This window comes from Akebia trifoliata, chromosome 10, assembly GCF_017979445.1.
Source record: "Akebia trifoliata isolate Shusen 1 chromosome 10, ASM1797944v1, whole genome shotgun sequence".
Lineage (NCBI taxonomy): Eukaryota > Viridiplantae > Streptophyta > Magnoliopsida > Ranunculales > Lardizabalaceae > Akebia > Akebia trifoliata.
Window position 1 is genome coordinate 9,413,351 of NC_141384.1, and position 5,873 is coordinate 9,419,223.

The following is a 5,873-nucleotide window of genomic DNA, read 5'->3' on the forward strand; positions in this document are numbered from 1 at the left end:
AGTGATAAGGAGTTGTTTGCACATATGTGGATGGTTCAAGGTGAGGTTGAATAACATTTGGGTTGAAAATCTAGACTGTTTCAATTTCTAAAGTTTTTTGAGAATTATAAAATTTGCGTAATCTTTGAGGCAAGTGTGGAGAATCAAGCTAGTATCATCACTTTTGTTTTATTTGTGTTTTAGATTTCTTTCCCGTAGTTAGATTTTTCTTTGTTTTTGTTTTGCTCGAGGACTAGCAAAATGTTAAGTTTGGAGGTATTTGATGAGTAGGTTTTATACCTATGAATTATCACTTTTAAATATAATATTTTGTTAATTTTAGAGTCTTTTAGTTATTTTTAGTTAAGTTTAGTTTATTTTATACTTTTTAGGTGATTCTATGTTTTTATTTGATTTTTATGCTTATTTTGCATATTAGGAACAATATGGAGCATTAGGATATTTGACAATGTTTAGGAGAAATTCTGGATCTAAATTGGTTCACTCTCGGAAGAAGGAAGCTAAGCATATAAGCTAAAAAGTCTTCAAGCCACAGCTTGATAGAAAACGAGGCCGCGGTAGGAATTCAAGAATTGCACAACAGAAATATGAAAATATAAGTCGCAGCATGATATATTGGGAGGCCGTGGCCTGCTTACGTTTCCAGCTTTACACGTTAATTTGTGGTGACCGAATTAGAGACGGATTTTGGGACTCTTAAACCCTAATGACTCCATACCTATAAATAGGAAAGTTTAACCCATATTCCAGAGAGAAGTTTTGGGTTTTTCTTGGAGACACAAGATCGAGAAGGAGGACGAGAACTGGAGATTCGACTTTTGAGTTTTATCTTTCTGAACTTTATTTCTTCTCTTGATATTTGTAATCTCTAAGAATGACTGAATACTTTGGTGATTGTGTTTTCTTTTCTATTTATAGGAATGGAGTCATTAGGGTTTAAGAGTCCCAAAATCCATCTCTAGTCCTCGAGCAAACAAAAATAAAGAAAAACCTAACTACGAAAAAGAAATCTAAAACACAAATAAAACAAAAGTGATGATACTAGCTTGATTCTCCACACTTGCCTAAAAGATTACGTAAATTTCATAATTCTCAAGAAAAACTTTAGAAATTGAAACAGTCTAGATTTTCAACCCAAATGTCATTCAACCTCACCTTGAACCATCCACATATGTGCAAATAACCCCTTATCACTTAATCAATTTTCAACTCAAATCAGTTTATGCAATCAAGAGTAAACACAAGTGATCTCTAGATATTGACATTGATGAACTCCATAGGCTTACTTTTTATGTTATTCTCCACTAATGTAAGTTGTAACTCAATCAAGAATCAATAGGACTTTTATTTAGCTTGTAATGTGTAGTTGGGTTAAAGGTAGGATAAAAGGAAATTTTGTGGCTCAGATCACCCCTTAAACACATCAATCTATTAGGATTCTCACAGAGCGCAAACTTACATTTCAACATTAAGTCACTCCGCATTCTCAATCTTGTTTCACTTCATTATCTTGACAACCTTTTATTCACCATTTTTTTTTAGCACATTGCACCCCCAAACTTATCTGATTCAATGCATTCTTTTACAAGAAGGGATGTAGTAATAAGAAATAAATTTTTTTTTTTAAGATAAGTATTTCCGAACCCTCAACTAAATATTCTTGAAATTTTGCCTTTCACATTCCATGAACTTCACCTTTAACCCTTATTTGCATAGCTCAAAATTATCCAGTAGCAATCAATATGCCTAAGAAGTGATGGGTCAAATTTTGAAAACATTAGACAAAAAGGCTTGGTTAAAATTGTGGGTGCCAAAGATCATGGGCAACAAGGCTCAATGAGAAAGACTAGTGATAAAATCAACATAGGTAAGCTCAAAAGGCTCAATCGATCCAAGAATGGCCTAAATCATGTCCCTAATCAAGTGCAACCTAGGATTTCGCCTCGATTAAGATCATGGATTACTCTCAAAAGCATAAACATTCTCCAAGTGTATCAAATAACCAACTGCATCAAGATTATAAGCTCAATGTAAAGGAATTCAAAACAAGACTGAATTTCATCAGATTTAAGCACATAGATAAGTTCAACCTCCATCATTTTTCAAGAACCATGTCTATACTCTATCAAAATCATTATCGTTGGTTGCAGATTATCAGGCAAAAATCATCACAAAATAAATTTTTTATTATTTATTTTAAATACTAACTTAAACACATGAAAGCAAACACAAAAATCAAAGAAAAGTTTTCAGAAAAATACTACTCCCACCCCCAAACTTAATTATTGCATTGTCCTCAATGTAATCAACTAAAATCAAAGGTAGGTGAAAGAACTTCCCTGAAATATTTATTGATGGTCAGGAGTCATCAGCATCATCATCTGCGCCATCTTCATTGATAGTATCATTCAGTCCCGGCGGTGGAATGAAATTAGGTGATCCAGGATATGGAGGCATCGTTGGAAATTGGTCTACATCAATGCCATTATTGATGGTGAGTACTCGTATCATGACATCGAAGTTGTTGTGGCATTCATGCTTATGATAAGCTTGTTGCGCCAACCACGTTGTTTGACGTTGAACGTGATCGACATGCCATTGGCGATATTCATGAAATGCACGCCATTGCTCTACTTGTTTTTTTTCCAAATGGGCAAGACAGTCTGATAATGTGCAAGAAGGTAATTCTGATTGTGGTTGTGACTGCTTGGATGAACTAGCTCCTGAAGTGTATTCTGCCTATTTGAATTGAAGAATTATACGTGATACAAGCTCTCGAGCCGGATGGAGCACTTCTTCTTCCTTACTCCATTGTACTCCTGCTATGCGACATAACTCAGTGATCAATGAAGGGAAAAACAACCCACCACTATTCGATCGAATGCATTGCACTATCGACTCTTCAATGACATGGCCCACATCTATTGATTTTCCTGTTATGATGGCAAACAACAAGATGTCTCTATCTTTGGCCACATCGCTCAAATGAGTAGTAGGCATCATTCTTGCTGCAATGAAGTAATGCCAGGCCTTTGCTTCCCTATCCAGAGTACCTCTTGGAAATTTTGCACCCCTGTCTCTTGCCGTTATCCATGTAGTGCCAGGCTTGGCCAATAACTGAAGTACTTCATTCAAATTTGGACCATTTGTAAGGTATGTCTGATATTCATCATTATTAATGTTGTGAAGTTGATAATACGTGTTGATTGTTGCTCTATCGAAGGATACTTGTTTGCCCATTACAAAGACCTTTATCCCTTTTTGCTCTTCTGCATTTGCATAAAATTCCCGTACCAATGGAATCACAGCCGGTCCTGGTTGTGCACAAAATTTCGACCACTTCCTCATCTTGATGTTTCTTGTTATGTTTATCAGAACATTGGATCCATTACCATTGATTCCTTTTTCCGCAATTGGTTTATGATGGATTTCCAACCTTTCATACCTCTATTTTGCTTCACGACTTACAAACTTGGTATCTAATGGTGGTGATGAAGCTGCAGATCGTGTTCTTTTCGACGCCATGATATTATTCAGTGACACGTTTACCTCAAATGCCCTTGCGGATATCCAACACACATCATATACTTCATACAGCTCCCAAGATTTTGAAATGAATTAATCTATTTAACCTCTATCATTGTGACAGAACTTTCCACAAACACCTGGTAGGCACAAAAATTTATTGATCTTCCGAAAACCAAGTAATACCATTCACTTTCACCATTGACCGTTCGTATACAGCACAAAGTAATCCACAAATGGAACATCCACACACTCTCCCCCGAAATCAAGCAATCAACTCAACCGCTCGACATCAGTCAATCCTTAAAGAAATCAAACATATAATTTCCCAATCCAAATTATCTAAATTTTGATCACGTTAAGCAATATAGGTTAATTGATTGACATACTTAAGAGTAAAACCGGAAAATACCTTAGTTGATTTGTCAAATCGGCAAAGACAACTCAACAGATCCATTGAAACTTGGTGGACCAGCTCTCATGAATTTGATCTTTCTATGGCCATCCTTGATTATTGAGAGGGAGATATAAGAATAATACTGGAGAAGAGGAAGAAAGATGAAGGGTTTTCCTTCGTAAAGACACGAAGAGACTGTTGGTTGTGAAATTGTGTAACAATAGAAATAGTAGGGCAAGTGTAACCCTTTTCTAAGTGGGTACGAGTTTGGGCCGAGGCCTATTAGAGTATCATGCTATGGCCCGCATTTTAATATTTCTGATCAGTTCTGTCATGGACTAATGCCTTGGCCCGAGAAGAGTTAAGCCATGGTCCCTTCCAACTGTGATATCAGAACTGCTGTCTGCTTTAGATGTTGCAACTGAGATTGAGGAAAGGTTTCTGCTCTTAAAATATGTGCTGCCAATGACTGGTGCCATGTTGCTAATGCAGTGGATTTGCTTAGAGACTCCCAACATGTTTCAACAAAACATAATTAAATAAAATTGAGAAGAATTCTAAACATTTTAATAAAAGCAAACTAAATGACTTTTTTTTTAAGAGAGAAAATAATGAATAATGCTAAGGTAGTGTTGAATTTTTTGAGGAAGAACATTTTTACCCGTTATGCCACTCCTCGAGCAATAATCAGTGATGAAGGCACTCACTTTTGCAATAAATACTTTGAAGCCCTTCTAACTAGATATGAGATAACTCATAAGGTCGTTACGACCTACCATCCGCAAACTAGTGGCCAAGTAGAGATTTCGAATAGGGAAATTAAGCGGATTCTGGAGAAGATTGTGAACCCATCTCGTAGGGATTGGTCCAAATGATTAGACGACGCATTATGGGCTTATCGGACAGCCTACAAAACACCAATTGGGATGTCACCTTATCGGTTGATTTTTGGTAAGGCGTGTCATCTCCCGGTCGAACTAGAACATAAGGCATTTTGGGCAATAAAGAACTTAAATTTTGATTTAAGAGCCACAGGTGAAAAATGTTTTCTACAACTCAATGAGATGGATGAGTTCCGTCTCTACACCTATGAGAATGCCAAGTTGTATAAAGAGCAAACCAAAAGATGGCATGACAAGAAGATATTAGAGAGACATTTTGAGCCAGGACAACGTGTCCTTTTATTCAATTCTCGTTTGTAACTTTTTTCGACTAAGCTCAAATCAAGATGGTCGGGACCATTTATTGTGATTAAAGCATACCCACATGGAGCTGTTGTGGTCCAAGATGAAATCACGAAGGACCTCTTCAAGGTAAACGGGAAACGTCTCAAGCATTACTGGGGTGGTGAAATTGATCGTCATAAATCCACCATCACTCTAGCAAACCCGGTGTGACTTCAGAGAAAGTCAAGCTGAAGACTTTAAAACAAGCGCTTCTTGGGAGGCAACCCAAGTGTTTTAAACTCTCTTTTCGTTTATTTTGATTTTCATTACTCTTCATTATTTTCTCTCTTAAAAAAAAAATTCATTTAGTTTGCTTTTATTAAAATGTTTAGAATTCTTCTCAATTTTATTTAATTATGTTTTGTTGAAACATGTTGGGAGTCTCTAAGCAAATCCACTGCATTAGCAACATGGCACCAGTCATTGAAAGCACATATTTTAAGAGCAGAAACCTTCCCTCAATCTCAGTTTCAACATCTAAAGCAGACAGCAGTTCTGATATCACAGTTGGAAGGGGCCATGGCTTAACTCTTCTCAGGCCAAGGTATTAGTCCATGACAGAACTGATCAGAAATATTAAAATGTGGGCCATAGCATGATACTCTAACAGGCCTCGGCCCAAACTCGTACCCACTTAGAAAAGGGTTACAGTTGCCCTACTATTTCTATTGTTACACAATTTCACAACCAATAGTCTCTTCGTGTCTCAACGAAGGAAAATCCTT